This window comes from Crocodylus siamensis, chromosome 12 (genome assembly GCF_052110815.1).
Source record: "Crocodylus siamensis isolate JL-2025a chromosome 12, ASM5211081v1, whole genome shotgun sequence".
Taxonomy (NCBI): Eukaryota; Metazoa; Chordata; order Crocodylia; family Crocodylidae; genus Crocodylus; species Crocodylus siamensis.
Genome location: NC_143406.1, coordinates 31,861,233 through 31,874,734, shown reverse-complemented (window position 1 = coordinate 31,874,734; position 13,502 = coordinate 31,861,233). Strand labels below are relative to the sequence as shown.

General features: G+C 40.5%; 1 protein-coding gene and 1 long non-coding RNA gene across 10 annotated transcripts in view; one reads left to right on the top strand and one right to left on the bottom strand.

The window, feature by feature from the left end:
* Nucleotides 1–13,502, top strand: part of MRTFB (myocardin related transcription factor B) — a 220,742-nt gene that overhangs the window by 141,870 nt on the left and 65,370 nt on the right. The window lies entirely within an intron of this gene.
* LOC149854870 (uncharacterized) overlaps nt 163–13,502 on the bottom strand; it is a 109,512-nt gene continuing 96,172 nt past the window's right edge. The window contains exons 2-3 of the long non-coding RNA XR_016438695.1: nt 4,044–4,200; nt 163–1,764 (exon numbers count right to left, since the gene is read on the bottom strand). This is a non-coding gene — a long non-coding RNA (uncharacterized LOC149854870). The remainder of the gene's footprint in view (nt 1,765–4,043; nt 4,201–13,502) is intronic.

Genomic DNA, 13,502 nt, shown 5'->3' with positions numbered 1-13,502 from the left:
AATCTGATAGATAAACCATAGGAAATTTCCAAAGAGGTTTTATTAAGAAAGTTAAGTATTACATTTGTAAATGTCCCATCATGCACTAATTAAAAACAACAATGCAGTTCTGAACAGATGCAAATCAGAAGTAGTTTTTAGACTTTATTCTCTAGTTTGGCAACACTGTGAAAAAGATGCTTTCAAATGCTGTAGATCCTGTTTATGTCTTGTTTAGGCAGCCTAATTCATTCAGTGGTGCTAGCATAGGCCATGTACAGATGTTTGGTTTCTCCTAGGAGAATTGCCATTCTCCTGCTAGAAACCACAAGTGCACACAGATGTTCAAACGTTTTCTGCCAGAGCAAAAATGGCCACTCTGGGAGAAAAATAACCTGACTCTCATGAGAGAGAAATCAATCCCAAGAGAGTTTCTTCCAGGAGACTGAATGTGTACACAATTTCCCCCTCGGTTAACACCTCCTAGAGACCAGGAAGACTGGAAATGGATGGCACAGGAGCCTTTGACCCAGAAAGAAGTCTGGAGAAGGTGTAGGGGCCAGCTGCTTCCCTCTTCACATAGTCTGGGAGGGGAGGAGAGGAACAGCCACCGGTTTTTTCTACTTGAGTTTGCAGAATGATATGCAGGCAGCAAGCTTTGTCATGCCACTTCCTATACTCAGCTCCCAGTGCCCAGCAGTGTGCCTGGAAAGGACTGTCATTACAAACCTCTTGACTACTTTTCACACCCAGAGTCTTTGGTATGAGAAGCCCACTGCTCTAGCCCCCCTGGGCACAGGAGGACTGGGGCAGCCATTGTTTTCCCTAGACTTGTGTCACTGGTCTCAGAAAGGCACAAGGATTAGGGGAAGAAAGGGCAGTTGCAGACTGAACATCTGTATTGCTTCCTCTCTAAGAATCATTTCATACAATGGGAATTTTACACCACTAGAATTGAACATTTATACATGGCCATAGACTGTTTGTGCAAACATATCTATACTTAAGCATTTGAATAACCTGATAAAAATCAATAGAATTACTAACACACTTAAACCTTTGCTGATTCTCAGAGGCAGGAATATCTTTTCTGGTTATGATAGTTAAACATATAAATGTGCCTCATTCAAGAAGTGGTGAAAATATAGAAAGGAAAAGTATCAGGCAAAAATTTAGGTGCACTTATTTAGGCCAGACATAAAAAGATCTTTTAAATAGAGATCATGATGATTTTAAAAGTGACTACTGGGCCTTGTGTTTCTAAATAACTTAAGTACTATATTTTCTTACTTAAAACATGTTCCTTTCCCCGCAAAATCAACCCTTCAAAATTGGGTTGTATGTTTTAAGCAGGGAAGCTCTTTTCTTTGCTGGAAAAGCAGCACTCCTGGAAATACTGTGCATGCCATGTACCTGCTAAGATGGCTGTCACGTGCATCTGCTCAGCAAACTGAAGGGGTGGAGTCTTGAGAGAACCCTTTCACAGCTGTAGCTATTGGCTAAGTACTGTAGCTTTTGCGTGAAGCAGCACTTGGCTGCTGATAGTATCTTGATGTGGCTTATAGTTTCCTTATCTTCCTACATTTGTTCTGTCCCTCTGACTTGCTGCATTTTGTCATCTTAGACTACACGTTCATTAGGGCAGGAAATAATTCTTGCTGCTTGTTTGTGCAGCACCCAGACAAATATGTCTGATTCAGATTGGGGTATTGGTACAGTAGGTTGCACATTTGAGAACGATCTGGCAATGAAATGTAATAATCAGGGATCCGGGTTTTCTGTACCCTGCAAAAAAACAGAAAAAAATGTGGATTTTTCCTATTTTTAACCAAGAAAAATGCAGATTTTTTATTTTAACAGAGAAACACGCATGTTTTCCACTTTTGCAGAGTTCTGTGGAGGCTAGCAGAGTTCCAGCCTGCAGGGGCCTAGGGGAAGTGGGTGAATGGCGGTCAGACAGAGCGTACAATGTGCATGTACACATGCACATGGCAGCCTGGAAAGGAGCTCCCATAAGTATGATGGGGGGAAGTGGGGGTTGAAGCCCCCATAGTGAGGGAGTTGGGCAGGGCTGAGGCTGCTGCCCCGCTTGGGCAGTGTGTGGGGCTTAGGGCCCAAGGCCATGTGCAGGGCCTGGGGGGGAGGGGGGAAGCGGGATAAGCCGTGGGTGGCTTGTCTGGGAGGTGGGGGGGACTTGAACTGGCAGACTCCCGGGGGGGGGCAGAGGGGCACATGCCCCCCAGATCTGTACATGGGGCAGGGCACACTTTACACTGGGAAGACCACTGTGGTCTTGGGCTCCCCACCCTGCTGCCCTCCCCCCATGGCCTCTGCAGCCCAGCAGGCATAACCTGGTGCAGCAGGGAAGATCAGGGCTGGGTAAGGAAGCTCGTTGCTGCTGCAAGCCTCACGCTGCCCTCACAAAGTGCCCCCTGCCCACCCAGCAGCAACAGGAGGGGCTAAAGAGGCTGGGGGAGCTCTAATGTTCCATGATAAAACCAAAATCAAAAACCAAAATGTATAGGTACTTAGAATTTATTTTATTATAGTGATTGAGGCACTGGTAGATTTCCAAATTGTTTTAAAATTGTCAATATATGTATTAATAAAACTTTGTGATTAGTTGATACATACATATATCCATATATAGTGGCATTTCATTTTAATCACCCCATTTCATTGCAGGGGGTTAATCAGAGAGAGAGAGAGAGAGAGAGAGAGTGTGTGTGTGTGTGTGTGTGTGTGTGTGTGTTTTAATCAGATAATTTGCAATTTTTAAACAGAGGAAACCTGGATCACTGGTATGACAATTAGCTGAGCATTCTGATCCAGGATAAACATGTTTAATGTCTTGCATTCGAAAGCTTATCTGACTTTAACTGAACTACATAGTTGGTCCAATAAAAGATATCATCTTAATAAATTCTTGCCTCTCAGATAATGTTTGCCGGTAATTTAGCTTACCAAAGAGAAAATCAATCTTTAGGGTGATTTTCTGGATTGGGAAATTTTCTCTAACAATTTACAAGGAAATTATGAATGGTATTATTTTTTAGGGCACACGAACACTCAGAAGTTTTAGCCTCTCCTGTTTTTCTGGTAATTCTTTCTCAACAGTTAGTGGTAATTCTGGTAGCCTCTCATGTAGATTGTTAAAGGAATCAAAACTTTATCAGCAGATTTTAATGTTTGTTATATTTGTTATTTCCTTTTTTTTCTTTTGCCCTCACAGAAACGTGCTATTAAAAATTCAAATTAAACACGTTTTTCAGGTGCAGTAGAGCAATACAAGACTATACCCTGCACCTCCCTCAAAAAAAAAGAAAAAAAGAACAAAAAACCCTATACCCCCATACCCATATATATTCTGTATAGTTGGTGATAGTCCTCATGTAAGGTATGGGACATGTTTGTACTTCTGCAGCATTTGCATTTTTAAATAAATTATCTTGCTGTGCATTTACCAAGTACAGTGTATTGTATTTGTAAAAGTTGAGATTTAAAATAATTAAAGCTGTTAATTGTATATAATACTCCATTTATCTCGAGTTAGATTAAATTAATGTCCTGTTATTACCAATTTGCCTTGCATTCATTACATTAGCCTAACATTTTTAAATGTTAAAAGAAAATGATGGTGTTTCAGAATTGCCTTGAAATTGTGCTCCAAGATGCCTCTTCGTTTCATAAAAGATAATTCTAGCTTACTACCTTTCCACTAATTCAGCAGGCTTCATGCAGTATTTTTGGCCTGGTTTGTTCATCTTTTTGTGGATACCTGCTTCCACAGACATAAGCTTTAGCATAGCTTCAGAAATGTCCCTAAATGAAAGGATGCCATCATGAAGCACTGACCGTACAATTTACTTTTGAATTTATAATTGGGATTGACTTAATTTTGCTCCTTGCTCTGGCATTTAAAATGCATTCTTTCATATGTAACATCTTCCTTGAGAGTGCACAGTAGTAACTTTCAGGAGTTTAATGTCCAGTTAATAGATGCTGCTGTTGCCTCCCCAGAAATGGCATCAATACATGATCAATAAACTTTCCAGCCGTGCTACCTTTTTTCCAAATAATCTTCCTGGCTGACCATGTCCATGTCTGTCCTCCCAGTCAGCATAAGACTCAACACTTCTTTTTTCCTCCCTCCATCTTCACTCTGCAGAGCATCATACAGGTGGAGGAGGGTAGAAGGAGAGAGTCACTTCTGTGCCTGGACTGGGGAAAGAACAGTTTTACCCTGTAATAAATACTGTGTGTTCTCATATACAGCATGCACTTCCTCCTCTCCCCTCGTCCCTCCCCCACACACCTCAAAATTCATCTGCTGAAACTTGAAATCAAGGAAATATGGTAATGAAGGGGTGCTGACAAAAGTGACATTTGCCTCATGATTGACCCCCTGAAAGTGCTCTACATCCATACCCTGACAGAAGTGCACAGCTGCAGAGTATTGCCTGATCGTATGACAAATTAGCCTTTATGTAATGAGGGTTCAGATGAAGGCACTCCAAAGTGGAATGCTTTCATTAATTTCCGACTGTCCCTTCATGTGATCGGGGCTCAGCTGATGTAGCTAAGCCCTGCTACCAGGGCTGTCTGCAGGACAGGAAGGGGGAGACAGGAGGGGACGGAGCTCCTAACGGGTTTGCCCAGCCTGAGCTGGAGTGGCGCAGGTGAATTGGAGCCCACTGCCTCATCTTGAAATGCCAGCAAGTGCCTGTTGGGTTGGGGAGGTTGCTCTAACTCATGGCGCTTTCTGGAATGGCTTTCTGAAATGGCTAACGCATGGCTGCACGTCTGTCAGTGCCCACTGTTTCTGCCATCTAAGCATCTGCCAGGGAAAGCAAAAGTGAAGCTGAGTGTACTACATGCAGGTCTCTCTAGCTGCTGGCTCTGAAAACTTTCTCTTTTTCTACCTGACCCCTGTCGCTCCTTGGGAGAGGATGTCAAGGAAAGATCTTTTTTTTTCTTTATTCTCCCATTCACAAACAAGGTATATATTTTATTTGGGGGGCATGCTGTATGCAAGAAAATACAGTAAACTCTTTCACTTAATTGAGCTTGTAAGTTAAGATATACAAGGGCAGAAAGAAAATATCCAATACCATTAAACTTCTGTACCATTCATGTAGTTTATCAGCCAAATTAATTTAATAAAATTATGGTAGAGCTGTTTTTGGCCGCATCAAGACCTTGTATGCCAAGTTGCAGCCTACCGTCAATCTTTTTCTCTTAAAATTTTACAGTAATTACCATGTAACAAGGTGAAAAACTGGAGCACATGTTTGAAATAGGAGTAGAAGTTGTATAAATTTCCCACATACACAAATTCTAATATGGGCTTCTATTTGAACTTGGGAAGGAGACGGGGCTTTCAGAGAGTGCTATCCATGACAAATTTTATGGAGAATTTATAGTGTAGAGATAAGTGCATGAGTTGGATTTAACTTTCACCCTGGTTTTATGAGAGCATCACCAAGAGATGGCATTTTCAGGCAAAAATAGTCTTAGCTGAACCCACAGTGGTCCAAAGGTTTTTACTTGCTTTTAACAGAAAGAAAAGGATTATAACTTGAAGAAAGTAGAAACTGCTGTTATCAAATTGTAATTCTGTCTCGTACAGACTTCAGCTTCTCTATGCCTTGCTTTTGGTTTCCTAAGCTAATGAACTCTTTAATCATGAGCCTCAGTAGATACAAATGACAAGACAAAAAGGGGTAATAAAAATCAAAATACCACAAATTATGTCTTCTTATCTCCTGGTAGAAGTATCCGTTTGACTGATGGAATTCCCTATGCCTGTTTTAATGGTAACAGCATCCCCTGCCGATCCACTGTGCTTGTACGGACATGTTGTTTCCTGCTTACTGTGTCACATATGGTATAATAACTCCACACAGGACATAATGATGTAGAATAGCCTTTTTGGCATAGGGAGTTGGGATCTAGGGCAGAGAAGTCTCTGAAGGGATGCCATAGGGACAGCTAAGACCAGGTGTGTAGATGTAACTCTCTCCTAAGACTTCTATTTTCATTGTGTTTGGAGTTCCTAGTAAAGCCAAACGCAGGTGTGCAGTAAATCTGAGCTAAATGCATTGTGCCTGGTTGTTTGCTGTTCAGAGCAAGAATTGTACCTGCTTTTACTATTTACAGGCAACATCAAAAAGCATTGATTTGAGAAAGGGAAAGAGGAAAGTCAGATTGTTTGTTCAGTTTTGGCCCAGTGAATCTCCCTGGAGAAGAAGACTTTGCACTGGGGGAATCTTGAAATGCCACTTCTAAACAACGTGATACTGTCTGAAGTTCTGTGCAATCCAAATTAAAATGACACTCCTGATTTTTAAAGGGATTCTCCATTTTAATCTTAGGGTAATAATTTAATTCCTAGCCACTAGTTAGTGGATGTTTCTGTGCTTTGTCATAGGAAATCCACCATGTTTCCCCAAGTATTAAAGCCTCATGTTATTACATTTCAATCACATGATTAATATAAAACTTTGAAATTAACATTTCTTGCACTTGCTGTACAAGTTAATATTCAAGAAATACACAGTAGTGGGGCTTTCACAAGTAGTGAAAATTGGATGTACAGCTGGACATCTACTTTAATTAAAAGCTTCTTTCGTTTTTAAAATAGTTGATACGCTGACATTCACAGTGTTGTTATGGTTGGATTCTGATAAACTTCACTTACTCCAAATGAACAAAATTTCAAATGGAGAACCGGTCATTATGTCAGTTCAACATCTGTCAGGACTCTTGATTGCATCAATGGGACCCAAGAACAAAAACAATGAACATACGTGATGCTTGCGGTTGCACAGAGCTCAAGCAAGATTGGGATCTTTGGCTTTATGAAGTTACCTATACTTTGCAAACACTCTTCAGACAAAGGTGCCATTAAGCAAACTATTTTGTAAGGAATGATGAAACAAAATAAAAGGAGGTCTAAAGTCCACTGAAGTCATTATGAAAACTTCCATGGACTTTAATGGTCTTTAGGTAAGCTGTATGAAGAAGTCAAAGGTATTGGACAGAGCAGGGTCTGCCAGGGAGGCCCACTGGGGAATTCGAGTGGGGCAAGCAGGGTCAGGGCCTGCCACAGAATTCAAGGCTGTGGAGCAAGCCATGCTGGGACCAGCCTTCAACAGCAAGGGGGCAAGTGACAGCTCTGCCAGCACAGCCACCTGCTCTGCTGTCACCAGATCTGGATCCAGCCCTGCAGTGCAGATCTGGCCTGGAGTGCAGAGTGAGTTTGGCATCCCTGATATAGAGCATTGACAGCATATGTCACTAGTTTGGCCACCTCTTCCAACATTGCAGCTTGGGCTGGAGTTCCAAGTGGGCCACATTCACAGGTTTGGGTTCAGGGTTTTTAAATTTACCTTATGAATTTGAAGGGTCTAACCTTTTGAGTGCATTGCAGATGGCAGGGCAAGGTGACACTTGCTTCAGAGAGGCATGAGCTTTCATACGTAATAACCTTTGTCTGATGCTATGAAAGCTCATGCCTCTCAGAGCCAGGTAGTCTTTAAGGTGATACCAGAAGCTAGACTTCTCACGCACACGCACACACCCTCTCACATACTGAATAGGCAAATTCATTCATATCTTAGGGTGCCTTAATATAGTTTCTTTTACGTGAATGATACTGTGAAAAGCACCAGAAATTGTTTTAGAATTCAAAGTTCACCCCTTTGTGAACAAATTCAGTTCTGTGCAAGGATATACCAGAAAGTATTTTTCTTCTTAATTCGTCTTGTGTTTCTATGTATATTTTGCAATATTTTTATATTTCTACAGCTTAATTCATCTATCTGTATTTCTCCTCTAAGGAAGAGCAAAGAGCATTTAAATGTGATTCACAACACTTTATTTTTATTTCATGTAATCATACTTTGTTTAATCTATACATCTGCAGCAGTTATGAACTTAAGGTAGTTTAATTTTCTGTTCTTGGAGAGCTTTCCGTGCTTATTAACATGCCTTGTGGCTGCAGATTTATTAATGAATATACAAGCATTCTTGATGGAGCAAGTAGACGCATAGACTAAGTGCTTTGCAAGCCGTTGTCAAATTAAAGGTTAATACCCTTGCCACGTTAATCTGGGCTCCTGGCTGTCTCTTGTGAAATGGTGACGTAGATCAAGAGGCCTCAAGCAATCATCTGGTCCAACCAGTGTTCAAACCGTTTAAACCTTTGAGGTGACAGATTTAATCCTTTAAGGTTTTTGGCATTCACGATTTTAAATCAGGTCAGGAAGTACAGAGTAGTTTTACAGGGTAGTAATCATTATTGTATCTTGTTTTAGCCAACAAGTCTTATTTTAAATGTAATTTAATAACTAACTCTGTAATTCAGTAATTAAATTAGCAACACCAGGTATGCCAAGGAAAAATTATAAAATATAAAACACTGCTGTTGGATTCAAGCACGGAAGACTAACTTCTGTAATTTCTTGGAGGAAAATTAAGGAAAAGTCCAAATTAAATCCAAGTGTGACTACAGTTAGAAAAATATTTCCATGGTTACCGTTAATTCCCTTATTAATAAATTACAAGATATTGCAGCTCCACAGTATATTCCATTACATGATATGGTTTTTTTTATGTTGCTATGGGAATGCCTTAAACTCAAGCATGAGTTTTAATATCTTTGCACTGCATACACAGAATTTTCTTGACTCTTGCTTTCTCTGGTCCCTGCCCTTCTTATACTGTATAGCAACACAGAAACCCCAAGAGAAAAACACCGGACCAAACTGCAGTTGTAATATTCATTACCAGTATTAAAGTACAAAAGTATTAAACAATTTTCTCTATTACTTATCACCGCCATCTTCTATGTAGTACTTCCCAGCTGTATATGTCAGTTTTACAAATGTGGATATGCATTATCATTCCTGCTTTACAGAGAGGGAAGCAGAGGCACAAGAAAGACAAGTATTTCTTGTCCAAGGTCATGCAGTGAGTTAATACAGGATTGAAAATAGAACTCAAGTCTCCTGTCTAAATAACTGCAATAACATCCTGCATTTGCAGAACATGTTTCCTCTGTGGAGCTTGAAAACTTGCTTACTTGGGGGGAGAGATGTACCTTTGCAGCTGTACCAAACTCTTATAGTAGACAGGCTGCTGTTATGTTCAAAAATGACTCGGGCAGGTATAATTTAGCTCAGTTTGAAATGGTATTTTTCTCAAAGCATTGGTGACAAAGAAAAATGTCCTTCATGTTCCAGGTTTACATTTGAGTCTGGCGGGGAACCTAAATGTCCTCACTCCTGAGCTCATGCATTAGCAAGAAGAGAGAGCCTGCCACTAGCCAGAATGCCGCCCTTCCTGCACTATGAAACAGGAAACCAGCTGATTCCCTTTTAACTCTGAAAACAATGAACTCTGTCCTCAGCCTAATTTTAAAGAAATTGCATTCATTTTGATGTTCTGGCCAATGTTTAGTTTGTTTTGTCTTCTAATGAAGTACAATGGGAACAGTGTATCCTAATCATTCATCCATAAATTATCAAGAAAGGTCTTGGGAATGCATTGTAATTTTATTTTTACACAGTCTTTATCATATGAAGGATCAAGGCATGCTTTACTGTGAAAAGATTTTATGCATTATTTTACTTTAGGTTGTTTGATTTAGACTGCAGTATTTTTTTCTAATATGATTAAAATCTTAAGGATTAAATATAAAGTTGAGGCCAGAAGAATTCTACCTTCTGAGTGTCTGAGTTGTCAGATTGTGTGATCCTTTTCCACTTTTGTCAAATCCTTGAAAAACCATTCTTGCCAAACATGGGTGGGTGGGATATCCTCCCCCTTGCTGCGTTTTGTGACTTGGTATTAAAGCTAAAACAAAGACATTACAAAATACAGATTTTTCAGGAATTAATACAAAGTGAAATAGAATAAAAAATCATGTCTGGCTGTCAATTTGGCTTGTAACAGGTGAAATAGGATCTTGTACTTTAAGCATTTAAAATTAATATAAGAGAGGCTGCAGTCATCTATACAAGAAAAACTGGTACTGACACACCTAAATCTATTAAGAGCTTTGAAGATCTCCACACTAATTATGATAGTGTTGGTAGTATCAAAGGCATGGCTTTACCAGTTCCTACTCATGAAAGTAGTTCTATAGAAGTCTAAGAACTCTATACAGTAAGGGCTTAAAATAGAGGTGCTGTATTTTAAGAAATGTAATAAATTATTGGGTACTATAGTTTTTTAGACCAGTATGTTATCAGATTTAAGTATACAGTAGGGAGGTGCTTTTTAATTTGCAGTGAAGTCAGATACTAGAATTGTGCACAGATATGCAAAATTGTATTCACTGCCGGATATGGGAGCCTTGTCAGCCCCAATCAGGAGTGTAAAAATTTTAGCATGTCTCTGAGGCAGAGGGAACCAAAGGTAGTTGTAGATTGATCGTACTGGGGAGAACCTTAAGAGTCAAGTTTAGAAAAAGGTTATTATTCTTGATTGTTGTGGCTTTTGTTTTTTGACAACGGTGCCAAACCTAGGAAAGAGCTGCGTTTAGACTAACCAATGTATTTTATGTTAGCAATTGTTCCACTGGTTCATATAACCAAAATGAATTATATTGTCAACTTTATATTTATTGACAAAATATTTTTCTTTTCAGATCATATTATTAATTCTACTTTCAGATGCATAATCTTATTAGATTGTCTAGCTTATGGACAATGGCTTTTGGTGGAATCTCCATCATTGGCAGGATTCAAAGAAAGGTTGAATGAGCATTGATCAGGCGTGATCTAAAAGTAGCTATGTCTGAAGTGCTCCGTAAAGAGCAACAGTTGTAAATTGAGGAGCCCCCCCCTTTTACCTTCCCCACCAGACAATAGATTGCTGGGAGATAAGAGCCATGCAGCCTAGACCAGGTGCATATTAAAGAGGACCACGCTCGGCAACATGAGAACGAAGCAGAGCTCTACAACCAGTTTACTTATGAAAGAAATGTACAGGAGCTGAGAGAATTTATGTAGTAGATGCAAAAAAAGGAAGTACTGACTGTCCATTTAGAGGGTGTGATATGTGGAGTTACGCTTGCTGTCCCATGTTGCAGAGCAAAATGGAGGGCGTTTGGTTTTCCCCATGTTTCTGAGTTTTTCTGGTTACCACGTGGGGTCAGGAAATATTTTTTCCCCATTTCTTCCCCATCCTAGGGTTACCTTACTCAGAAGCATTGGGTGTCGGCTGCAGCCGAAGCTGGGAATTTTTACTGGGATGTACCTATGTGGCTGGGACTAAAACCCAGAGGTTCCAGGGTAGAGGAACCTCCTATTAGGTTAGACTAATGACCACATTTGGGATCGTGAAGGAATTTTACCCTGTGGTCAGACTAATACAGACTGTGTAGGGTTTAGCCTTTATACCTCTGCTTTACCAGTTAGCACATTAGGGTGCTTTTGGTGTCTGACTAGCTGTGCAACAGGGTTGATTGGGTAATTTTGGGACTAGGTTAGACGAGCACCTGTATGGGGTGGTTTGGATAGGGATGATCCTGCCCCAAGCAGGGGGTTGGAGTAAATGACCTCTAGAGGTCCCTTCTATCCCTACTTTTTTGTGGTTTATGCACTGGAAGAATTGAAATAGCATAAAACCAAAGATGACATTTTTTTTAATCAGCAAAATTATGACGTATCTTGGTTGATTTTTCTATTCACTGTAAAGTCAGTAACATTAATTCTGTTGATTTTTTTATTTATATTACAGTAGCAGCCAAAAGACCCAACCAAGTCAGAGCCTTCTCTTTAAGGCACGGTATCGGTGATAATAGTGTACATTTCGAAACCTCAAAGCTTACTTGTTTGGATTGTCTGAAAACTGTACAGTGTTGAGGCACTCTCTTAAGGTGTTCTGTTTCCCTTTCGTTGTCCAAGTGGCAGTTTCTTAGTCGTCTACATGGTCTTTTTGCTACTTGTATGCAGGCAGCCGTTCTGTTCCCAGGTGTGTAACCCAGCAACAAACCCAATAGTGGTGGAGGACCCTTGGATGGTTTAGCTGAGTAGCTCTGGCACTTGCCTGAGAAGATGAAGGTGGTTTGAACCTATATCTGTCATTTCTCAGCATAGTTTCTAACCACCAGGCCACGTATCAGGCACTACTTTTGAATCTGGGCCACTGCCCCTTGTATGTAATGTAGTTACTGGGTGGGGGAAGGATGCATGGTAATATGTAGGGGAAGTTTGTGCCTCATTAGGAGTAAGGCTCTAGGCTAGAGCTTAAGGCTCCCTCCTTTCCCAGCCAGCCACCATCTCACTGAGCCACCTGCCCTCTGCCGGCTTCAGTAGGGGTGCCAGAGAAGGGACTGGCTGATGCCTGACCTGTGGCGTGGCTGTTAAACCACTGTGCTGAGTCAGAATAATACAAGTTCAAACCCTCTTTTGTTGAGGGGGGCCTAGAATCTGGCTCTCCAGTTTTCCAAGTAAATACCTTAACAGCCCAGGATTGAGATTAAAATACTGGAGAGTTCTTCTCCAGAGTGCAATACCCAGTAGTCATGGGTCTGGGGATGCCTGTATTTCTAGGGATTAGATAACAAACAGTAGGTGTCCACAAGGGCAATGCACACATAGTCAGACACATACATGGCTAGTAGGCCTGTGCGAACTGGCTAGTATTTGCTTCAGATTCGGCCTATTCAGGGGACAGGGATTCGATATGGTGATTTGAATCACTGTCCCGAATTGATTTGGCCAAATCTGATTCAGAGATTCGGCGGGTGCTGAATCTCTGAATCAGCCAGGTCCATCCCCCGCCCACTCCCCCAGCCCAGCAGTGGCTGCCCCTAATGGCTAGTGCCTAGCCTGCTGTACAGGTGCAGTCTGTGTGTTCACATATGAGGAGTAATAGAATCCTCATGTGCATGTAAATTCCAAAAATACCACCTAAAAAACTGCTACAGAACACCCATAGTTATTTGATTTTAATGCTGTAAAGTTTGTTCATTCTGCAGCATTGAAGTCTTAGCCATGGTTTTTAATCCCAATACTCTTTGCTACCCTCTAAATTAAAAATCTAGATATGGTTAGACAGGGGAAAAATTTAAAAAAGAAACAAAAAACACACACATTAATAAAATTCCTTTGGCCAGATTTTACTTTGGGCCTCTGTATCTTGTTTTGTATCAGTACATTTCATGCTAATACTGTCCTTTTCCTTTTTGCTGCGGTAATGCAAATAATCCTAACTAGTTGAATACTTTGGATTTTATTTGGAATTTTAAAAAGCATAGAAAATTTACTTCTGAAAGTTAAGCAGGATCTCTTGCAAATTACAAGAGTGGGCTTACATTCTGAATGCTTGTATTAAACCATTGTCACAGGACAAAGCTCTCCCCATTAATCAAGGAAGTAGCAGGGGATAAGAGTCTATTTCTGACTGTCACTTGTTGGGTGACTCTGAATAAATCAGTTAATCTGTCTCCTCTTCTGCTCTCCATTTTTAAAAAGTGGGGAATGTTCTCTGTACAACACTTTGAGATACTA